This window comes from Agelaius phoeniceus (genome assembly GCF_051311805.1).
Source record: "Agelaius phoeniceus isolate bAgePho1 chromosome 6 unlocalized genomic scaffold, bAgePho1.hap1 SUPER_6_unloc_1, whole genome shotgun sequence".
NCBI lineage: Eukaryota > Metazoa > Chordata > Aves > Passeriformes > Icteridae > Agelaius > Agelaius phoeniceus.
Window position 1 is genome coordinate 50,122 of NW_027509865.1, and position 24,173 is coordinate 74,294.

At 50.0% G+C, this 24,173-nt stretch overlaps 2 long non-coding RNA genes across 2 annotated transcripts; both read right to left on the bottom strand.

Moving 5' to 3' along the window:
- Positions 1–4,814: 4,814 nt before the first annotated feature.
- On the bottom strand, positions 4,815–7,897 carry LOC143692356 (uncharacterized). The gene is made up of 3 exons (XR_013180313.1): positions 6,867–7,897; positions 5,202–5,399; positions 4,815–5,073 (listed from the first exon to the last, which is right to left on the bottom strand). It is a non-coding gene; the product is annotated as an uncharacterized LOC143692356 (long non-coding RNA).
- A 7,025-nt stretch (positions 7,898–14,922) lies between these two features.
- On the bottom strand, positions 14,923–19,907 carry LOC143692355 (uncharacterized). The gene is made up of 3 exons (XR_013180312.1): positions 19,278–19,907; positions 18,714–18,778; positions 14,923–18,093 (listed from the first exon to the last, which is right to left on the bottom strand). It is a non-coding gene; the product is annotated as an uncharacterized LOC143692355 (long non-coding RNA).
- Positions 19,908–24,173: the final 4,266 nt, after the last annotated feature.

The window sequence follows — 24,173 nt, forward strand, 5'->3', positions numbered from 1 at the left end:
AAAGGTTGTATGGCATGGGTGCCAGGCCAAGAAATGCAGAGATCACAGAGGATAAGAACAATGCCAAGGTTTCTGACAGGCCCCTGAAAAGGCTAAGGTAAGAGACATGAGATACCCAAACAACACACAAGGCACAATAGACAAGGGACATCATACACACTGGGACTGTTCTGCCCTGCTCACCTCAGCACTGGGATCAAAAGTGAGATTTTGCTTTTATGGGGCCTAAGGGGCCACTTCATGGACACCCCCCCCACCTCCAAAGCGGACTCAAAAACCCATCCCAGTAATTCCCAAACCAGCACCCTGCTTTCATCCCCCCTGGGGGTCGTAGCCCTCTACTTCTCTCTCAGACATCTGGGGATGCCGGTCTCAGGTGCAAAGAAAGTCCACCTCGTCAGCTGGGAAGGTCCTGCTGGCACCGGGCTGGTGTCTCTTCGACAGCTGTATTAAAGAAAACCAAACATCAATGCCTGATTGTGGCACCACATCGGCCAAAACCCCACAAGTCTGCTACTCACCGTGCTCCTAAGAACGCTCAGCTGCTCGGGCCGCACGCTTCGGGCACGCTCAGAGACCGAGGCCGTCGCCACAGGGGACGCCTGGATTAAGAGGAGATGAGGTGATTTGTCACGGCTGAAACCTGAGTGGACCCTCGCTCCTCCCCCCTACTTCCCTGACTCACCACAACTCCTCAGCACTTGCTGGAGGCCACCTGGATGGCACCTTTAAATAGAAAAGTTCAGGGCTTCATCACCAAGTCCTGTAATGCATCCACAGGGCTCACATTTGCAGGAAACCCGGAGCATCGGCCAGCTGGTGACGGGGGCTTGGCATACTCCGAGTGGATTGCCTAAAGTGCACAAACGAGAATGGAAGCTTAGAGCTGCACCAGAAATTGAGACCTGAGCAATAACAACTACTTCTCTCCACTGCTCACCTTGACAGCTGGTATCCACATTTGCTTTCTAAAAAGAAAGACAAAGAACAGTGCTGTAACAGAGTCACCATTTACACTTCTGCTGCAGAGACAAACGGCGCCTCACCTGCTCGGGGGAAACCCCTCATCCGGGATGGGGCCCTCTGGCACACATTTAATCCATCTGAATCTGAAAAAAAAGTTAGGACAAGAGTCAAACTGTTGCAGGATAACTTAGGAGCTCCAGACGTCTTGTGTCTATCTACAAATCCCATCTAGAGTCCCACTACACCCCACATTACAAACTCCCAGGGACTACTCCTACTGCACCAGGCTATGCGGCAGGGCAGAGCAGCTCCGGCACAAATGTGTGTGCTGACACCCGTGACACGGGACGGGACGTGACAGACAGGGGGGACACAACAGGAACAGAAAGCTCCTGGCAAGCAAAGTGGCTGCAAGGACTCAGAGAATGCAAAAGGAGATGACCGAGATGAGACAGATGGCAAACTGATGAGGCTCAGAGAACCCTGGAGGAAGATGCTGGCTGAAGGATTTATTCCAAGAACTGCAAAGATGGATACCCAGGAATCCTACGGTCAGAATCCTCTCCCTAACCTCACATTCTTACAAGTCCTAATCCGTTGAAATGGAGCATTGCGGAGCACGGCTGTCCGTGCAGCTCAGAACAAGACCTGAAAAGCCACCTGACTGGATGCTTCCAAAGAGAGATGCAATTCTGATGCCTGTCGGAGCTCCCGAGTCAAAGGTTCAATGGCCTGGGTACCAGGCCAAGGAATGTAGAGATTACAGATGCTAACAATGATGCCACGGTTTCTGCTAGGCTCCTCAAAGGCCTAAGGTAAAGGACATGACACATCCAACCACACATAATACACAAAAGACAAGGGACACAATACACACCGGGACTGCTCTGCCCTGTACACCTCAGCACTGCGATCAAAAGTGAGACTTTGCTTTTATTTCCCCCCCAGGCCTAAGGGGCCGCTTCGTGGACACCCCCGTCTCCAAAGCGGACTCAAAAACCCCTCCCGGTGGGTCCCTGCCCTGCGCCCTGGTTTCATCCCCTCTGTGGGTCGTAGCCCTCTACTTATCTCTCAGACATCTGGGGATGCCGGTCTGTGTCAGGTGCAAAGGAAGGCTGCCTCGACAGCTGGGAAGGTCCTGCTGGCACTGTTGTTAAACAACTTCCTGTTGTTTCTTCGTCTGCTCCAATAAAGTAAACAAAATATCAATGCATAACCTCAGCAGCACATTGGCCAAAACCCAACAATTCTGCCACTCACTCTTTTCCCAAGAATGCCCGGCTCCTGGGGCCGCACGCTTCAGCCGCACTCGGAGGCTGACGCCATCGTCGTGGGGCACGCCTGGGCTAAGAGGAGACGAGGTGATGTGGCGTTGCTGAAACCTGAGTGGACCCTAGCTCCTCCTCCCTACTTCCCCGACTCACCGCAACTCCTCGGCCCGTGCCCAAGGCTACCCTGGTGACACCTTTATATAGAAAAGGCAGAGGCTTCATCAACGAGTCCCGTGATTCTTCCGCAGGGCTCGGGAGAGCGGCAAACCCGGCACGTCAGCCGGTTGGTGACTGGGGCCTGGCATACTCCTAGTGGATTGCCTAAAGCGCAGAAACAGGAACAGATGCTTAGAGTTGCACCGGAAAGTGAGACTGGAGCAATAACAACTGCTTCTGTACGCTACTCAATGCTCACCTTGCCCACCTCACCTTGACTGCTGATGTCCAGCTTTGCTTCCTAAAAAGAAAAAGAACAGAGCTGTAACAGAGTCACACTTTACAATCTCCCTGCAGAGACAAGCGGTGACTGACCTGCTCAGGGGAACCTCCTCACTCGGGATGGGTGGATGGATTTTGCCCTGGATTTTATCCTTCTGCGTCTGAAAGAAAGCGAGGACAAACGTCAAAGGGCTGCAAGATATCTTCGCAGCTCCAAACATCTTCTGTCTATCTAGGAATATCATCTAGAGCCCGGCAACACCCCACAAACTGCGTGTCCCTGAGCCTTGTCCTGTTGCATCAGCCTCTGCGGCAGGGCAGAGCAGCTCCGGCACAAACATGTGCAGACACCCATGACACAGAACGTGACAAACGGGGGGACGTTAAACACGACACATTATGCTTGTGGTGAGGGTCTCGAGGGGAAAAGGCAAAAGGGACCCCAAAGACACAGTAGGTAACACGGTACACCGGACAATACGACGTGGACCGGAACTGCTCTGCCCTGCCCGCCTGCACGCTGCCATCAAATGTGGAGTCTCTCCCTTTAGCTGTCCTAAGAGGCCCCTTGGAGAAGATTGCTTTTCCCTCTGCTAATTTTTAAATCTGTCCCAAGAACTCCCAACCTGCTACCCTCCCTTCTCCAGGCCATGGCCCCCGACTTATCTTTTGGATGATCAGTGATATGAATCCACGTTGCACCTGAAATGAGTCTGCCTCGGAGGGCCCCGTGATCACCTGTTAGCCTCTCGGTCAGCTACAATAAAGAAAAACAAAACCAACGTATGAGTTTAGAGTTATGTAGGCCAAATCCCAGCAAGTCAGCTACTTGCCCTCTCCTGAGTGTGCCTGGCTCTTTCAGGCTCCACCTTCATCCTGATTCCAAGGCTGTGGCCTTTATTATTAGTGGCACCTGGGTTAGAGAAAAGCAAAGTGAAATGGCATTCCTGTGAGTGCAGTGGATGACCTTGTGTGAGGAAAACATGTGAATGCCTCTGCTATGCTTCTGAAAAGCCTTGTGTGGGGGGGCCCTCAAATAAACACCCTTTCTCACCCTGCTGCCTGCAAACCCCCCTGCCCCCCAATAACTCCTAACTGGATACCTGCTCACCCTCCCTCTCCCAGTCACAACCCTCAACTCACCTGAAGCCTCAATCTCAAACATCATTTTTAACACTGCCAGATGCCTCCTGTGACATGATGAATCTGCTGAAAGAAGTGCTGTGCTTGACACAACCTGGGATCTCTGGAAGCTGTGCACCTCCTAAAAACAATAAAAACACAAAACAAGAACAAAACCAGAAATTGCAGATACGCTTTATCACCCCTAAACACAAAATCCGAAATCTTCACCTTAAATACTCCCTGTATTCCATGCCATTTTCTTCACAGTATCTTCAAAGCCTCTATTGCTTTAGATGCCCAGAAACACCTGCTGAAAGCAAGCTAAGCTAAAAGAGGCTCTTCACTGAAATAACAGGAGAGCTCTCACCCCAGCACACCCCAGAGACGGAATGAAGCCCCTCACCAAAAGCTGGGGTTAATATACCCCTGATGGTACCCGCCTCCCATTCCCATGATGCCTGGGAAAAGGGAGGGGGCTAATCCCACCAAATATAGAAGCCCACAGAGCAGCTGCAGCTGTTTGGCTCCTCTGACTCAAATTCAAAGGGAGTAAAGGCCTTGTTATAGAAGAAAGCTCTTCAGAAAAATAACAGCGCTTTCTTTTTTGACACAACTACTTGGAGCAGAAGAACAGAAAAATGGTAAGACATAAAGCATTGTGTTTAGGTAGCTTACCTAGATATATTGGGTAATTTGCTGTTAACTTACATAATTATTCTGTGTTTAACAAAAGCCATCTAATAAATTAACACCCAAAACTCCAGCAGCCCAGCTGGCCCTACCAAATCTCTCTCTTGATACATACAGTAAACAAAAAAACCAAAATCCCAGCAATACCGATCAGAAGTCTAGGAAAGAAACCTCTTGAAATTAATCCTACCTCAAATACAAACCAACCCGTCCAGAAAGTTAGCTTCACTCAAAAAACTATTTACACAGAGTTAATAGGACCAAGAAATAAAACAACACACCCTATAACGACCCACCAACGAATACAACAGCGAAGGAAAAAAACCCATTTTTTTCTTTTTTTTTATTTCAACTAGCTTCCTTTATTAGCTAGAACCAAAGATTTTGCCAGGGCTGTAAAAACAACAACTTCTTTTTCTTCTTCTCCTTCTGAAATGTCCCTTCTCCTTCCCAAATTCCTTACAACTTCCGAGTTTGAATCCAAGCAAAAAGCAAAATTCATGCACTTGTGAGTCCGGTGCTCCTGTCAGATTCTGTCTCACTCCACATCTTCTTACACTTTCAGTCTGAACGCTGTCCTGCCCTGATGGGTTTGACAGAAGAATTGGCACATGTTAAGAGAGCATTTCCCTTCCTCCCTCCCTCCCTCCCCAGAGCTGGTTTCCTTAGCGCATTTCAATCGATCCCAAGCCCGCAACGATGTGCGCTCACCTCAAGGCTCACAGCAAGCACGCAGCAGCTCAGGCTGACTTGGCTCCAGGGCTCCGTGCCTTAGATAGCTGAGAAAACTTCCCATGAACCTCTGTTCCAAGACATTGGAAGGCAAACTCAGCTCCGTCTCAGCGTCTCGGTGGGAGGCGGGAGCACATCTGGCTGAGCCAAAAAAATCCCTTCTTGGGCGGCTGCACTCTGCCGGAAAGGGGAAACACGTGCTAGTGAACAGCAGCTCAGAAACAATTCTTTTCTAATGTTACCTGCTCTACTTGACTGCTCGCTAACACAAGTCTCATTTTACCATTGCAGGGAGAAGGCTGTAGGAAAATGTCTGATGAGCAGCCACAAAAGGCCTCACTCCCTGCTACACAGCCTGCAACAACCTCGGCAGAGCGGAGCAGCCAAATCACCGCGCTCTCCTTGCCGTGGGCAAGGGTAGAAGATGACTGGGGGAGGCACATAAAAAGAAGGGAAACGCTCCTATAAATGCACAGCCATTTGCTTTCAGAAGCCCAGAGGTCAGGATCTTCTCTAGGAAGCCAGACGTGACATGATATTTCTAAGATTTTCTTCTTCATCGAAGGAAATGTACGTACATACCCACTCTTACAAACGTACCTACGGTTTTGGGGTTTTTTTTCTTCTGAAGCTCCAAGAATGATTTCCCACCTTGATTCATTCAGAAGAAACGGCCCCTGTGACTCAGGTCAGAAGGGCGGCCTGCGTTTTTGATCACGACAGCTTTTGGCTTTACCCTGTGAGCAGGAGCAGCCAGAGCTGAGGCTCAGCAGAGGCTGACCCCGGCCAGCCCCTTCCTCCCTTCCCTGTGTGTCACAATGACTTCCAGGCAGAAGGATGCAAAGCAGGTTTGTGTCTTTTCTCTTCAGTGCCAAGAGGTAAAAGATGTAGGCTTTGAAATAACTAATGACCCTCTCTTGGAACTCTCCCAAGGACAGTTTGAAAGCAAAGACAGAAGATTGCTGCTAAATCCATATGGGATAAGGATGAGAGCAGCAAGGATCCGAGGCCAGCAGCGTTGCCAGGCAGTGTCACGTCCCTGCCACCTTGTGACAAGGCACACAGCTGCAAAGCCCCAAAGCCTGCAAGCCCTGGAGCTGCCGCACGGATGGACCTGGTTCCCTTCCCAGGTGCCCAGAGGGACACCTGAGGGCAGGTGTCGTCCCCCGCCCCCCGAGGGCGCACCCAGAGCCCCGGGCAGGGACGGAGTCACTGACGGCTCTCTGGGGACGAGACCCTCCCTGCAGGTGACACCGGCTTGTCCTCTCCCTGTGGCACAGGGACCTCCAGGCTCTAGGACCAGCCTCATTTTGTCAGCATCCAGGTGCTGTGCTAGAGCCAGAGGGGTCAAGGCTTTCCAGAACCATAGGATCCGTAGGATCCTTGCGGTTGGAAAAGCCTTCTAAGGACATCGAGCCCAGCTGCTGCCCCCCCAAGTCAGGTCCCTAAACACCACATCTTGACATCCTTGACATGTCTCCAGGCATGGGGACTTTCCTGGGCAGCCTGCTCCTACGCCTCAGCACCCTTTCAGGGAAGAAATTTTCCCTCCAATCCAATCTAAGCCTTCCCTGCTGCAAGTTGAGGCCATTTCCTTTTGCCGTGTCACTTCTTACCTGGGAGACCTCGGTACTTCAACCTTACCTGCTCCTTCCCTAGGCGGTCTCTGGCTTGGCTGGAGGAGAGGAGAAACACTCCCACCACAGGAATGGCAGCTCAGGAGGTCCCACACCAAGGCCAGGGGGAGCAGCCGTCCTCGCCAGAGCTCGCATGTCCCTTCTTCTCAGAGATTGGCTCTGCTTTTCCTCCCGGGCAGATCTCTGCTGAGTGCTTCACACTTGCCTGTTTGGAGGAGGGGGGGAAAAGAGGTTAGCCAAGTTTTTTATCCAGACTTAGCTGCTGGCTTTGCCTCCTCCTGACTTCCTTCTGCTAAGAAAACAGCTGCCTTTGGACTTCTAGGGGCAACTTGCACGTCATGCCTGAAAAGGAACTACAGAAAAGCGCCTCATTTATAAAGCCTCAGCCAAGAAGACAGACAGCCATGGCAGGCACCAGGCCAGCTCTGCTCCTCCTTCAAGTTGTTCCCAAAGCTGCTGGAAGAACTGAAGGCTACTTTGGCCTTCCATTGCTCTGCTTGTCCCGAGAAAGAGCTTTGAGTGTTGTTACCCCTCCAGAAAGGAAGGGCCTTTCTGTCTCACACGCTCGGTGACACAAGGCTACGCAGCCTCTGCTCCAGGTGGGAAGGGCTTCCTTCCTCCTCTGGCACCTGGCTGGCACAGGGCACAGGTTGCTCAGAGGTCCCGGGGCTGCCCCACCGCTGCAAGTGCTCAAGGCCCGTCGGTGCTCTGCGATGAGGCTCTGAGCAAGCTGCTCGATGGAAGCACGTCCCTGCCCACGGCAGCAGCAGCCTTGGAATGAGGTGATCTTTAGAGCCCCTTGCAACCTGAATTCTTCCATGATTCTGGGAACTGAAAAAAGCGGGGAAAGAAATCTGTAAAGGTCACTAAATGCATCAAAGCACATCCCCATGGATCCAATCCTCAGCAGCCCATGCAAGGCAAGGTCAGAGCTCTCTGCCCACCGAGGACACGGCAAGCAGCACGGACCTTTCTCCCACTCTCCAGCACGGAGAAGTGGGAAGCCAGAGGGAGTCCGTCTGTTTACAGACACCGGAGGGCGGCGGGACGGGGCGGGGCGGGGCGGACGGTCTTACCTTGCAAAGCTGGCGGCAGAAAGGGCGGGCAGCGCCGCCGCCCCGCCGGGATTTTCCGGCCCGCCGTCGCTTCCTGGAGAGGCGCGTGTGCGGGCTCGGGGGGGGGTGCAGCTCCGTTCCGACGGCGTTCGCCCGCCCCCGCTCGCTGCCCCCGGCCCGCGGAGCGCTACGACCGCGCCTCCGCCGCCCGCCGAAAGCGGCCCCGCCGGGCCGCCCCCCCCCCCGGCCATTCTTCTCAGCCATCGTGTCCCTTTTGCACTCCTGAACGTCTTTCACCCCTCCCGGCCATTTACCGAGCCCGCCCCGCCCGCCCCTCGCTCCCGCCCCGCCCGCCCCTCGCTCCCGCCCCGCCCGCCCCTCGCTCCCGCCCCTCGCCCTTGCCTCGCTCGGCAGCCGCGCCCTTGCCCCGCCCCCGGCAGCCAGCGGCGAGGGGCAGGGCGCTGGCTCGGGGGGCTGCAGTACCGCGCTCTGGCCACAGGGCGGCAGACTCCCGGGTCCGCGATATCCCCGCCCTTTTGGCCGCCATTTTCAGAAGGTCAAACAAACTCCCGCGACATTGGTGACACGCCACTCCCAACATGGCGGCGCAGAGAGGCCCCCTCGGCCGAGAGAGGCGGTTACTCACATGCCGGTCCGAAACACGCCAAAATACGCCCGCCCACGGCGCCGCTGACCCCACAGCCCATGTTGGGTACACCTAAAACGCCACAAAAATTCCGCCGGGGCTGCGCCGGCGTCCGTGTTCCGTGCAGGCAGTCCGCATAGACACACCAGGGTCCTCCGCTTTCCCGCCCTTTTCGCCGCCATTTTCAGAAGGTCAAACAAACTCCGCCACGCGCCACGCCCAAGAGGGCTGCCTGGCGGCGGCGGCGGGCTGCAGTACCGCGCTCTGCCCACAAGGCGGCAGCACTGCCGCCCACCCCAGCCGGGGGCGCCGCGCGCCTTGGGCCTGCGGGCGGCCAAGGCGGCAAAAAAGAACAGGGGCCATCCCCCCCAAAAACTCCTCTAAAAATAAATGCCAGAAACCTGCCTCTTACCAAACAAGAACCAAATAAGCCCCCTTTCTTTCATGCCTTCTTGAAATAAATTTGATAGTTCTAGTTTTCCTAGTTCTATTCACACGCATATTTAGACCGGACAGTGATGTGTTACGTCCTTTATACCATCTATTATGCCTATTCCTATTATCTGTATTTATTCATACTTTGTGGTTTTAGCAATATCATTATATATTGACTGTATATTTCTCGACTTCCATTTAGATTTCTATCATACTTTTATTCTTCCAAAAAAAATCCCATCTCTAACCAAACAAATACCAAAAAACCCTTCTTTTCAACTCTATTGAAATAGTTTTATATTTAGAGCTTGCATAATTAGATTCACTTTTATAGTCACCGTTTATACTGATGCATTCCATTCATCATTACATAGCACATATCTATTATTCACATCATAGAGATAAATCATTATTTTTATCATGTACCAAATCTACTGCTACAACTTCTTTTTTCTAATATTTTCAATTTTTATATCCATCTTGATGTATTCATGAGATCTTTTTACAAGTAGATTTCTACCTTTCTATCATTTGTATTTGTAGTTTTTATAATAAAACCCCTGCTTTTGCCAAGTAAAAAACAAAACCATCCTTTCTTTTAAACTACTTTTAATAATGTTGTTGTATTTACAGTTACCATATCTATAATGTTTTAGATATTATATCATAGTGATGTACTAGATTTATAGCCGTTTCCTATAATATACCATCATAAGATCTATACGGTATCACTTGTATTACGTGTTGTATGGATTTATGTCACTTTACATTTACAATCCTTTAATAATTTGATCTATATATCTGCATAGATTCGCAACACATTTCTAGATTTAAAATTTCCTTTGAGCTGTGTTTATATTTAGCATCTCTATTGATATATCTATCAACATACACAATGCTCTTTGAAAAATACAATATCTTATTGGAATATATCATGACTTAAGTTACCTGTTAAATTTTAAATAGAGATCGAATAGATCAAAATGAAAGTTTATTCCCATTTCTACACATCTACTCGTTTTGTTTAAAGATAGCTATCCTTAGAATTTTACATTTAAAATCCAATTCCTAAATGCAATGACAAAACAAACAGCATCGAATTCCCACCAATGTCTTCCAAAACCATCAAGATACCTCCACCAGCCAAACGACTGCCAGCGAAAAAAACACACAACACTCTTTTCACTAACAGTTCTCATCACATCAGAAAAATGGAACCAAACGAAAAGAAAACCCTTGAGAAACACACGCAGCAAATCACAAAAACCTCTAAAAAAACCCAAACCAACTCGCTCAACTCCAATCAGTGCCACTGACCCTGAACGTTATTTTAAAAACTAACCAAAATTCTACATCTACACTAACTCAAAGAATAAGCAATACTCTGTCAAAAGAACTTTAGAAAGCGAACTAATGAACGAAATAGAAAAAAAACAAAAAATCTCAACCACTAAAAAATAAGAAAATAACTACCCAAAAAAAAAAAAAAAAACCCAACTTAAAAAGACCCACCATATAAATACCCACGTTCCCAAAAATAAAACTGATCAATAACCACCAAATACGTCAAAGGACAACAAGAAACCAAAAGAAAAAAAAAAAACAAAAAAACAAAAAAAACCAAAAGAAAATACATTTGTAAAACAAAAGTCCCCCAAACCAAAGCAACTTTAATTTACCTCAAAAAAATTATTCCCAACTGAAGAATAAACGCATAGAGCCTCATTCGATCAAAATAAAAATACCACCCAGAAATAAACACAAAGCCGAAAGAGAAACGTAACCATTGACAAGATCTCCCAAATGATCCGTCACAATAAAACGTACACTACAATCAAACAAACCAAAGAAATAAAAGCCCTGGAAGACGAGAAACACAAACGCAATTAGAGAGATTTTAAAAACCCCGCCGCTATTAACGACACGACGCCACCTCGAACCCACCGAAACAAACGCTACACGCCCACGCTAATAAAAGCCACGGCGACAGAATTAAAATCCGAGCCGCTGCTTCACGCAACGACCCGTAGAAACCATTGCACGCCTTTAAAAACAGAATAGCCCGGCAAAAAAAATATCCGACTACGGAACTCGATTCAAACCAAACCTTTATCGTCACCACCCGAAGAACCGAGAACCGTACCGGTCAGGAAGAACGCCATAGCCCTTAGCGCACACCCACTGCGACCAGAACAAACCCGTGCGATCGATCCCTACAAAGCACCTCCGAACCACGACACCCAAGAACTTGCGGCAGCCCAACCGCGCGCTGCCGGCCCCGGACGGAGCGCGGCTCCCGGCGGCAAAGCGGCTCCTCCGGCGGCTGCTCCGGCGCGCAGGGGCGGCGCCGCCCCGGAGACCCCCCCGCCCCCGCCCGCTCCCCCTGCCCGGGGGGCCCCGGCGGCGCCCGAGCCCCGCGCCCGGAGCGGACAGAGCGGCCGGCACCGGCCGGGCCGGCGCAGCAGCGCCCGCGCCGCCTCTGCCGCCCTTGGCCGGCCCGGCGCCAGCTGCCCTCGGCTCCGCACGGCGGCTCGCACCGGCAAAGCGGCTCCGCCGCTGCCGCGCCAAATTCCCCGTGCGCCTCGGCACCCGCCCGGCCCGGGCCGGCAGCGCTCCCGAGCGGCAACGCTCCGGCCCGGGCCGCGGCCACAAGAAGCGCCCTCAAATGCAGCGGCACAGCCCGACTGCAGCCCTGCAAACGCCGCCAGAGCTGCGGCTTCCCGCAACTCAACCCCGAAACTGACGCCGCGGGCGGCGCTCACCTCGCTTCAACAAGGGCAAAGAAATGGCTTCTCCCCTTCAAGTTCATCCCCTAGGAGAGCAGAAAAGAAGGGGCTTTCCTCCAATGAAATCCTTCAAGCCATGTGCAAGGGGGGATTTTGACCTCCATTCAAACCCTTGCTAAGGAGGGACACCAGCGCTGTCCCCTCCATTTAAACCTTAGGATGATGAAAATGGGCTGGCTACCTTCAAATCAAAGCCATCCGATGACAACAATACTTTGCCCATTCCCGTTCAAATGGAACGCAGGGATTCCCTGTCACCCCTGGGATACCCCTAACAGCCGGGAAAAGGCAGCTTTTCCTTCAATCGACATCCTTGGAACCGCAAGCGAAAGCGGATCCCCCCTAGTTCAAACACAGACAATATTAGGAGAGTAGCTGCTTGCCTCTCCTTCATTTCTTTTGTCTTCACAAGCTCCCTTTTTGTTCCTGGGGAAGCGGGGAGGGGGGACTGCCAAGATCCAATTGAAAAGGGAAAGGACCAAAGTCCCCGCTCCAAATCCACACGCCCTCAGCCGTTCGGCTGCTGCTTCCCGGCGCAAAGATTCGTCCCTCGGCACCTCCTTGAAGCGATGCTCCGCGGATCCAAGCGCGTATCCAGGTGTTCGCCCAGACGCTGCCAGAAGCTCTCGCAGTCCTTCCATGAGACAGCCCCGGGAGCCCCCCCATGAACCCCTCTACTCAGCAGCTCCATGCAAAAGGCAGCTGAGGCGAAGCCTCCCCCTAAAACAGCCTCGCACCCCCCCCCCCCGGCAGGAGCCGGCCCCTCATCATCCTCACAGCTCACACCTGGCGCTGATGCCACTCCCCAACAGCGCCTCTCCCCGTCCAGCACACAGCCCGCTTCTCACAGACACAGAGCCAACAGAAATCTGCTCCGGGTGCTGGCTGTTCTTAGTCCGTCTGCTTCCACAATTCAGACACGGACGTGCGCTGATGGCACTGAGGGAAAGCTTTCCAGTGCACAAAACTGTCATTCTGGTAGCACGCTTTGAGACGCCTGCAGAAAAAGCAGAATCAGCGCCGCCTCCTAAGAGCCCTGCTGAGGAACCCCGCCCTCCTTGGGACACCCCCAATGCAGCAGAGCTCGAAAAACGAGGGCAAAAGTCAAGCTTGGAGTGGAAAAAGACAATAGAAATACAGCAGCCTTTCAAGAAAGCCTTCACACAGTAATAGTGGGAGCCGGTCACATTTCTTCTTTCCTTGCTCTCTGGAATGACATCAATACGAAGTAAAAAACCCACACGAAACACAAGGCAGAGCTGGGATTTTACACGTCTTCCTTTTGGCTCTCGGGATGACAAGCGCCTCTTCCGGGACTGCGACACGCTTTGGGCGCTGGCAGAGAACGGAGGCAAAAGGTGCCAGAGAGCCCTTTCTATCGCCTTCAGCCCCTGCAGCTGTTCTGAGGGTTCCAGGGCACAGCTCGGTCCGTTCCTAGATCAAAACCTCACGGCAATATCTTCAGAACTACTACCCATCTCCAGTCGGAACCTTCTACATTCCTGTAAACAAATGAGTGCATAGAGAGGGTTTCTCCCCAGCTGAGTTTAGAGACCAATTCCTATTCTTTAGCAATACCTAGAAAACCGAATGCCTTGCCAGGTTTTAGCATCCTACACCCACTCACCCCTCCCTGTGCATTTGGTGGCAGCTTTGGGTCCCTCCGGGGGACGGCACCCAGCGTGACCCCCGCCCCTCGCCCGCCCCCCACCTGCTCCTGCACCGCCGTGGGGCTCCCTCTCCCGGGCACCTTGGGGTGCCCCCAACGGCATCAGAGCCCCGAGTCTTCACCCCGCCTTTCCCTGACCCCCAAAGAAGGCTCCGAACGAATCCGACTGCCCCGGACAGCAGCGCAGCGCTTCCCCCAAGCCCTTCCCACACGTGCATGGCCCCAGCAAGGGATTCTGCTGCAACAAGAAAGGGGGGGCAGCCCCCAGAAGGCTTGAGGTTCCTGCCCAGCCTCGCTGTCACGGGCCAGGGGCAGCGAGAGAGGGAGCGGCACAGACGGCGGGGACGGCCCGGCACGGAGCGGGGGCCGCTCTCAGCGCGATGCCGGCAAAGCCGCAGCTCCGGCGCTGTCGGCCGCGCTGCTTGAGCGGCACGGGGGGATCCGCCGAGAGCCTCCGGCCCCGCGCGGGGACTCCCGCAAGGGCCCAGGGGCGCCGGGCTCCGGCCCTCGGGGCTTTATTCTCCGGCAGCCCGAGCCCCGCGGCTGCGGGGCAAAGAAGGAAAGGGGGCACGGGAAGAGAGGAGCGAGAGCAGGGCACGACAAAGGGCGGCGAGGGAGCTCGGGCTGTGCAGGAAAGCGGCACGGGAAGGGAAAGCCCGGGACGAGGGTACACGGAGGCTGGGCAGAGGAAGGAGACAGGGGGAACAGAAGGGAGTAGCGGGCTAGGGACAGGACAGGAAGGAGCCGGCTTTGCGGGGGGAGAGGGAATGGGGGAAAGGGAGCGAGAGAAGGCGAAGACGGGGAGAAGGAAGGAGGGCTAGAGAGAGGGACAGGCGGGGAAGCCTCCCAGAGCCCCGGCTGCACCCCGAGCCCGGCCCGGCGCCTCGCCCTACCCGGGATGCTGCGGCGCTCGGCGGAGCTCGGCTCGCTCCGGAGACGCTCGGCTCCAGTCGGCTCTTGGCGCCTCAACTCGGCTCTTGGCGCCTGCATTCGCCTCTTCGGCTCCGCTCGCCTCGGCTCCCCGACGGCGGGCGGGCAAGCGCCGCCGCCTCCCGTTCAGCTCGCCCGGCTCGGGGCTCTCCCGCTGCCGCGTCCCGCGGGCGGCCCGGCCACGGCGCGGACACGACCGGGAGCGCGGGCTCGGGCAGGAGCTCATTAGGCTGGGAGCGCACTGGCGCTAAGCAGCGCGCACGAGAGCAGCAGGCTCGCTTCGCCTGAGCTCGGCTCGCTTCGCTTCAGGCAGCCTCGGAAGCCTCGCCTCGGTTCGCTCGAGGCCGTCAGGGTCGGCCGCTCTCGCCTTGCTTCGGCCGAGCTCGTGCGATTCCCCCGAAGGCGGCGGCGTTCGGTTGTGTTTTTAGAAATAGCCTCCTCTATCGATTGGATCTCTCTACAGTTAGATTTATATTTCTAGAATACGTCTATTAATCCAAACAAAAACCCCATCTCTAACCAAATAAATACACGAAAACACCTTCTTTTAAACGGTATCGAAATATTTTTATACTTTGTGTAATTATACTCACATTTATATTTATCGTTTCTTTTGATGCAATCTATTAATAATTATCTATAATATCTATAAAATTCTAGACATGTATTTAAAGTATTATCTATATTATGTATCGTATCTACTGCTGCAACTGATTTTTTCTTCTAGTTTTAAACTTTATCTGTATGTATTTATGATATCTTTCTAGACTTAGATTTCTACCTTCATATTCTTTGTATTTATCATTTTTATCATCAAAACCCTGCCTATTGACAAGTTAAAAAAACCGCTTTCTTTAACGATCTAAAAAATATTTTTATATTTATAATTTTCATATTTCTATTTATAATTTGCTCTCTAGTACGTGATAACATACCTGCTCCTGCACCGCAGTGGGGCTCCCGCTCCTGGGCACCTCGGGGTGCCCCCAACGGCATCAGAGCCCCGCGTCTTCACCCCCCCCCCCCTTTTCCTCTAGTTAGAAACTACACTGGAACTTTTTTCTGGAAACAAAGACATGACCTAAATCCTCTCCCCATGTCCTAGACAGACAGATGTTCAGTTCTTAGTTGACTGGGCAGCAGTTTCTTCAATAGAATGATAAACAATATGGAAAGGTTTTAGCTACAAGCAAATAGGCAAATCGGAACAAGGTCCTGGTGGCCAGCCACTGCAGTTCTTTTGAAGCAATTTTTTAAACAATCAAATACTGATACCACAAAAAATAAAGCAAAAAGCTGACTACTGGCTAAGAAAGAAGGAAAAATTAACTTTTGACGACAACAACAACATTCCAAGGACACAGGCTTTTTTCCAATCTCAGACCTTATTACTACTACCTCTCTTGGGAATTCTCATCGTGGATCCCAAAAGGAATAAATCCCTCAGCGTGTCCTAAAGCACCAAGGAGCTACCTACAAGTGAAGGTGGCTACTTTCAGTGCAGACACAGCTGATGACACAGCAGTAGCACAGTTCCGTGCTGCACAGGGATAATACTGTCTCCTCTTCTCCAGCAGCTGACTCTCTCCTGCCATGGCTTCTGTAAATGCATCAGAGCACGACCTTAAACACAAACAGGCAAGAAAACACCATCCGAAGTCTTTCATTAAGCAGTACAAGAAGGGTTCCAAGCAGAGACCAACAGAATTTCAAGGAAGCAGTATGCAATTAAACCCCCTCAGACTCGTTCAAGTAGCCGGCAAAATGGAACCATTCAGAAACGACAAAGAAAACCCCCCCAAGTATTTATACAGGAGTCCTTAATGTCAGAAAGGGGATGACAGGTTATGTTCAGATAAGATGAATGTTTATTTGGATCTATAAATAAACTTCTCTCGTGGTCCTTTGCCAAAAAATAGAACCTACAAGTGAACACCTACACCTGCCTCAAGAGACCTAACGAGCCCCTGGCAGCCACCGGCATCAAAGCGCAGTGGATGTTTCTAATCCAGGCTAAGGAGAACAATATCACCTTTTGTTCTCTCCAGTTTGTTTCCTCTGCAGTCCTAGTTGCTTCTTATGATTTTTACAGTCTCTGTATCTTCTCGGGCAGCGCTGAGTCTGACGACCGGGATACGAGAGTCCTTCCCTGCCCTACGGAGAGAACCAGGAAAAAAAGTTCAAAAAAGAACAGGGCAGTTTGAAGTTAATACCTCCGACGAGAAGCAGCACCCGACAAACAGAGCAACGGTGAACAAAGCGTGACACCTCCCTGGGGACAGAAGACTTACAAACTCTCCGGGATTTACAATTCTAGTAACCAAGCCCTTCAGCACAGCAGCCAAGTGTCCCATTAGGTGGTGCTGCACCAAAGCACGATCCGAGAGGTTCCAAAGAGTGAAATGCACGTTACTGTCCAAAGATGTAAAATCTTGCAAAATAACAAAACTACAATAGATCTAAACTACAGGGCAAGAGTACAAGTGTTAGCTTGAGGAGCTGGAACCATCCAGGTGAGCAACTGCTAACCGGATCCTCAACAGACTTTGAGGAACCCTTCAGGATACAGAAGGGTTTTCCCCAGAAATTGCACAGGCCGAGTTTTGATAGAAGTGCACTTGCCAGATGCTCAGAAACGTCACCCATCCTCCTCCGGGTGTCCTGAGAGAGCTGCGAATGGCTCTCACCTGGTTTGAGCTGGTTCTGTAAGGGCTCAGGCTGAATTTCACCAGATGCAACCAAACTGGGCAACACCCAGTGGGACAGAAGGAACCCAAAGCTTGTTTTACCCAAAGCTTGGGTAAGCAGAGCTCCAGCAAATACTGAGGAAACGGACAGAACGGGGTAACAAATAATAAACATACCTTTTTTTTTTTTTTTTTTTTTTTTCTTTTCAGATGAGCAAAACAATTAAGGAGAAGGTGAAAACCTCACCATGACTGAACATTTCATCACCTGTAAGCTGACCATCCTTAGCATAGAGGACTCCAAATTTAAAATTCACCGATCCCAGGAAAATAAAACCAAATATTATTTGGTAAACAGTCAAACAGAAGACATAAAAATTTGTTTCCTCTAATCTTTGCATACATCCTACACGTTAGAACATACATTTTATACCATCTCCTACTACACAATAATTTACCTTTAAACTTTGATAGTATAGCATAAAATCATTAACTTAGACGGGTGATCAATTATTATTAAATTGGTGCTTCAAGTTATTTTTGCTGTCAGGTTCAAAAAAACATGACTTCTTTTTACTGTAACGAGCAATTGATTTAGAAGTCATCAAAAGCCCATCCAAATACAAAGCCGCATTCACCGGACGGGTCTGTGAGCAAGAAGTAGTTAGGCTTGTACTCACCTCTTGCCCTTCAAGAACCAATAAATCCTGTCAACAAAAACAGCATCTTTAGCCCCCTCCTATTAAAGATTCTACAAGGATGATGGTTTTATTGGTGTTTAGAAGTTTGGATTTGAAATGGCCAGTTCAATGGATAAAGAGACAGTTTAAGTAGTATTAGATTATTATTCTTATTCTTATTAGCTACTGGAAGAAACAAACCAGTAGGATCTATACTTAATTACTTCTATTTCCAGGAAATCATAAAGAAAAAGAACCAAACCAAAAAAAGTCACTTCCTACCTTTTGTATCTCAGGATGAAAAATGTCTCTTGGGCTCTTCTCCAGTTTCTCCAGACTCCTGGCACTGAAATGCAAATGAACGAGTGCTTTATAGGAGGGCAAGTGCACATTCCAACCCCGAACCCCCAACCGATGGCAGTTACAGCGCTTACAAAATGAATCCTTCCCAGAGCCTCTGGGAAATGGAACGGTTTGTGCAACTGCCATTTCTTCCCCAAAATACTAACTCCCAACACTTCCTAAACTGAGTTTGCATTTTAGAAACAGAAATTAGGGAGACTCAGGGTGGAGATCAGGTTGAAATTGATTTCCTTCTAAAGCACAGGGGCTCTGTTCCATCACCCTTCACTTTGGCTCCACACGGAATCACAGGGAGCATTTTAGGAGGGCTCAAGAACCAATTCTATTTCTCTCTTTTTTCTAGTGCTCTCTCTTCCTAAATAATTCAAGGCAAGTCAAATGAAAAAGGACAAGTTCAGCAGCAAATTCACACTTTTTCCCTTCGTCTGCTCAAGAACAGGCTTTAAAACCACTTCTTGCTGCCTTCAACGGTCAAGACTTGCAAAACGGTTTCGCAAGTTTGATAGGTTTATCATAAAAACCACAGAACGCAAGCTCTGAATGACAGGAAAAGGTACACAGGCAAATATCTCAGCTGATGGTGGCTTATTTGTAAACACAGACCTTAACGGAGATTGCACGGAGAATGTTTCAGTGGGACTCGAAGGGAAAAATATTTCCTGAGTACCCTGTAAACAAGAAAAGCTAGGATATATTACAGGACATACCCACGTGTTCTGCATATTCAAATAGGATTATCAATAAAAACATTTAAGAAGGAAGAAAACCAAGGTAATTTTACTCAGCTATATTTACTGCCGATTTAGAGGAAAAAAAACAAAAAAAAAAAAGTGAACCAGAAACGCCTACAGTAGAACTTTAAAACAATTGCTTGGATAAAAGCAGCTCATGGAACATGAAGTAGAAAAAAAGCGAAACCAGTATCAGACCTGCCTATTTTCTTACCATTGCACAAGAAAATCCGACAAGCGGTAGAAAGTCACTGCCTAAAACCGATCCTAGGATGTAACCGAGAACAATGGAGGCATTTGCTAATCTAAACGGAAACCTTTTCCGGACCCTAGTGTCAAATCACACGTTTTGTCTCTCAGCAGCTCGAGGCTGGAGAGCATTTCCCCTGGGGGTCGGGAGGGCAGGGGCACAAGGGGCTGAGTTTGCCGATCGCACCTGTGCCATCAGAAGGATCCAGCCCGGCGCTCCTTGCGCTCGCCATTCTCCGGGCCATCGCTGTGTTTTACTGCTCAGCGATGCCGCTCCATCTGTTTGCGTGGAAGAAAGAGCCACGAGCACTGAGGCACTCAGCAGCCGTGTCATGCCAGCGATGTCGAGCGCTCTCTGCTCGCAAGGCTGAGCACGCCGCGGAGCCGCCTCCGCAGCCGCTCGTCCGCCCCCGCCCGCAGCAGCGGCAGCGGCCCGAGGGAGACGGCTGCAGCTCGGCGGCTCCCGCGCCTCCGCCAGCCCGAGGGCAGCCGCCGCACAGTGACCGCGGCAGCGCCCGGCGCCGCTCGCCCGGGGCGGCTCCTGCAGCTCCCGGCCCGCGGCAGCAAAGCACCGCCTGGCGCTCCGCCATCGGCGGGCGGCAGCGCGCCCCGCCCGAGCTCAGCCCCCGCCACCGGGACCGCTGAGCGAGGCCGAGGCACCGGGCGGACGCCCCTTCCGCGCCGCTCGGCTCCGTGCGGGCGGCCGGACGGAGGCTTCGCCCCTCCGGCGTCGCTGCCGCGGCTCCGTCCCGCGTGGGACAGGCGCCGGGAGCTCCCCGCGCCCAGCCCGCTCCCCCGGCACGCGGCCGCCTCGGCCCGCCAGCCATTCATATGGCGCGTCGGCCGTTGCGTCAGACGCCGCGCTTTACGGCCGCAGGGCCTGCCGGGAGTTGGAGTCTCGGACTGACAGCCACCGCTCCGTTCTCCGCCACCGGGAGCGGCGCTCCCGCCAGGGGATCAAACGGCTCCTTCGCTCCTGGGCGCGGAAGCACCTTAGGCAGCACCGCCCCTCCCGAATGTCCTTTCTTTTCCACTCCTAATCTTTTTTCTTTTTTTCACTCTGTTTTTCACCCCCTTTTCCACTTTCGCGCTTTCTTTTTCACTCTCACCCTTTTCCTTTTTCATTTTTTTTCTTCCTTTCTCTTCCTCCTTTTTTTTTTCTTCCTTTCCTTTTTCCTTTTCTTTCTTTCGCTCTTTCTTTCTTTCTGTCTGTCTTTCTCTATTTCTTTCTTTCTCTCGCTCTCTTCCTGTCTCTCTCTTTCTTTCTTTCTGTCTGTCTTTCTCTATTTCTTTCTCTCTCTCTTTCTTTCTTTCTCTCGCTCTCTTCCTTTCTCTCTATTTCTTTCTTTCTGTCTCTCTTTCTGTCTCTCTTTCTTTCTTTCTCTCTGTCTCTCTGTCTCTCTCCCTTTCTCTCTCTCTCTGTCTCTCTTTCTTTATCTCTTTCTTTCGTTCTCACTGTCTCTCTTTCTGTCTCTCTCTCTCTGTCTCTCTTTCTTTCTCTCTCTTTCTTTCGTTCTCAGTCTCTCTTTCTGTCTCTCTCTCTCTGTCTCTCTTTCTTTCTCTCTCTTTCTTTCGTTCTCAGTCTCTCTTTCTGTCTCTCTCTCTCTCTGTCTCTCTTTCTTTCGTTCTCAGTCTCTCTTTCTGTCTCTCTCTCTCTCTCTGTCTCTCTTTCTTTCTTTCTTTCTCTCTTTCTCTCTCTCTCTTTCTTTCGTTCTCACTGTCTCTCTTTCTGTCTCTCTCTCTCTCTGTCTCTCTTTCTTCCTCTCTTTCTCTCTCTGTCTTTCTTTCGTTCTCACTGTCTCTCTTTCTGTCTCTCTCTCTCTGTCTCTCTTTCTTTCTCTCTCTTTCTTTCGTTCTCACTGTCTCTCTTTCTGTCTCTCTCTCTCTCTGTCTCTCTTTCTTTCTTTCTCTCTCTCTCTCTCTCTCTTTCGTTCTCACTGTCTCTCTTTCTGTCTCTCTCTCTGTCTCTCTTTCTTCCTCTCTTTCTCTCTCTCTCTTTCGTTCTCACTGTCTCTCTTTCTGTCTCTCTCTCTCTGTGTCTCTTTCTTTCCTTCTCTCTTTCTCTCTCTCTCTTTCGTTCTCACTGTCTCTCTTTCTGTCTCTCTCTCTCTGTGTCTCTTTCTTTCCTTCTCTCTTTCTCTCTCTCTCTTTCGTTCTCACTGTCTCTCTTTCTGTCTCTCTCTCTCTGTGTCTCTTTCTTTCCTTCTCTCTTTCTCTCTCTCTCTTTCGTTCTCACTGTCTCTCTTTCTGTCTCTCTCTCTCTGTGTCTCTTTCTTTCCTTCTCTCTTTCTCTCTCTCTCTTTCGTTCTCACTGTCTCTCTTTCTGTCTCTCTCTCTCTGTGTCTCTTTCTTTCCTTCTCTCTTTCTCTCTCTCTCTTTCGTTCTCACTGTCTCTCTTTCTGTCTCTCTCTCTCTGTCTCTCTTTCTTTCCTTCTCTCTTTCTCTCTCTCTCTTTCGTTCTCACTGTCTCTCTTTCTGTCTCTCTCTCTCTGTGTCTCTTTCTTTCCTTCTCTCTTTCTCTCTCTCTCTTTCGTTCTCACTGTCTCTCTTTCTGTCTCTCTCTCTCTGTGTCTCTTTCTTTCCTTCTCTCTTTCTCTCTCTCTCTTTCGTTCTCACTGTCTCTCTTTCTGTCTCTCTCTCTCTGTGTCTCTTTCTTTCCTTCTCTCTTTCTCTCTCTCTCTTTCGTTCTCACTGTCTCTCTTTCTGTCTCTCTCTCTGTGTCTCTTTCTTTCCTTCTCTCTTTCTCTCTCTCTCTTTCATTCTCACTGTCTCTCTTTCTGTCTCTCTCTCTCTGTGTCTCTTTCTTTCTTTCTCTCTTTCTCTCTCTCTCTTTCGTTCTCACTGTCTCTCTTTCTGTCTCTCTCTCTCTGTCTCTCTTTCTTTCTCTCTTTCTCTCTCTCTCTTTCGTTCTCACTGTCTCTCTTTCTGTCTCTCTCTCTCTGTCTCTCTTTCTTTCTTTCTCTCTTTCTCTCTCTCTCTTTCGTTCTCACTGTCTCTCTTTCTGTCTCTCTCTCTCTGTCTCTCTTTCTTTCTCTCTTTCTCTCTCTCTCTTTCGTTCTCACTGTCTCTCTTTCTGTCTCTCTCTCTCTGTCTCTCTTTCTTTCTCTCTTTCTCTCTCTCTCTTTCGTTCTCACTGTCTCTCTTTCTGTCTCTCTCTCTCTGTCTCTCTTTCTTTCTCTCTTTCTCTCTTTCTCTTTCTTTCGTTCTCACTGTCTCTCTGTCTCTCTCTCTCTGTCTCTCTTTCTTTCTTTCTCTCTTTCTCTCTCTCTTTCTGTCTCTCTCTCTCTCTGTCTCTCTTTCTTTCTTTCTTTCTCTCTGTCTCTCTCTTTCTTTCTCTCTGTCTCTCTCTGTCTCTCTTTCTTTCTTTCTCTCTCTCTTTCTTTCTTTCTCTCTGTCTCGCTTTCTGTCTCTCTCTCTCTCTTTCTTTCTCTCTCTCTCTTTCTTTCTTTCTCTCTGTCTCTTTCTTTCCTTCTTTCTTTCCTTCTTTCTTTCTCTCTTTCTCTCTTTCTCTCTCTCTCTTTCTTTCTTTCTCTCTTTCTTTCCCTGTATTTCTAATCTGGGATTTCCATTCTGGCTTTAGGATAAAAAAGCAGCAGTAGAAACGTTCAGGCTACCGGGGAGTGCAAAAAACCCCAAAACGGTAATGATTTTAGGAAAACTATTTCCTCCATGGGAGCCTGAAATTTTCTACAGCTGCAGGTGACATCGAGCTTTTATTTCTTCTTCTAGATAGTTTATACTTAATACTCTATTTATACAGCGCCCCCTGCCGTCTTCATGGGCGCACTGCAGGCACAGCGCCCTTTGCCGCCTGCATGGGCGCACTGCCGGCACAGCGCCCCCTGCCGTCTGCATGGGCGAACTGCAGGCAGAGTGCCGCCGAATGACGTCACCTCGTCGACACGGCGCCCCGCCCCGGCCCCGCCCCCAGCGCCCCTTGGAAAGACCCCAAGGCGTAGCCGTTTTGCCAGCTGCCTGATCAAAATGCCGACACCCACCTCGAGCCCTAGAAACGATTTCCCGCGACGCCGAACCCTGCAGGCGAATCGGAATGCCATCATCGCAATTGAAACGCCACAGAAAAGCTCGTCGGGGCCGCGCCGGCGTCGGTGTTCCGTGCAGGCATTCCGGATAGACACACCGCCGGGGGCCCTCCGTTCTTCCGCCCTTTTGAGAAGGTCAAACAAACTCCGCCACGCGCCACGCCCAAGAGGGCTGCCTGGCGGCGGCGCCGGGCTGCAGTACCGCGCTCTGCCCACAAGGCGGCAGCACTGCCGCCCACCCCAGCCGGGGGCGCCGCGCGCCTTGGGCCTGCGGGCGGCCAAGGCGGCAAAAAGGAACAGGGGCGATCCCCCCCAGAAGCTGCTCTGAAATAAATGCCCCAAAACAACCAGGAAGAAGAAAAAAATCCTCCTGCCTCTAACCTAATAGGATAAAAAAAAAAAAAAACCAAAAACACCAAACCAAACCCAAACCCAACAATTTCTTTTAAAAAATACGTAAATATTTTTTAAAATAGTTTTTCATATTAATATTCACCTTTCTATTTATAATGCGTATTGATGTATATTTATACATTTCTATTTATAAATAAATTTCTATTCTATATTACATCTCTCCCTAGTACTTAAATTTATTTCTCTATTTTTATACATATTTTTACATAGTAAGTATATATTTGTTAGGATTTTTGCTTCTGTAACGTTTACATTATTTAAAATAATTCCCCTGCCCCTACCCGGATAAAAGCCAAAAAGAACCCCCTTTAATTTCGACTGCATTTAAATTTGTAAAAAAATTATTTTTTTTTCATCTTTATATCCACATTTATATTTCAAATGTATATTGATGTGTAATGTTTATTTTTACATTTATAATTTCCGATTTTTTATAAGTTTATATTCTATTTTACATCTGTTCCTATTTCTTCTATTTATTGACATCTTTTTATTCCTATCTTTCTATATTTCATCTATATTTCTGTGTTAGGATTTTTACTTCTGTAACTCTTCCATTATTTAAAATAAAACCCCTGCCTCTACCCAAATTCAAGCCAAAAAGAACCCCTTTCTTTTCAACTCTA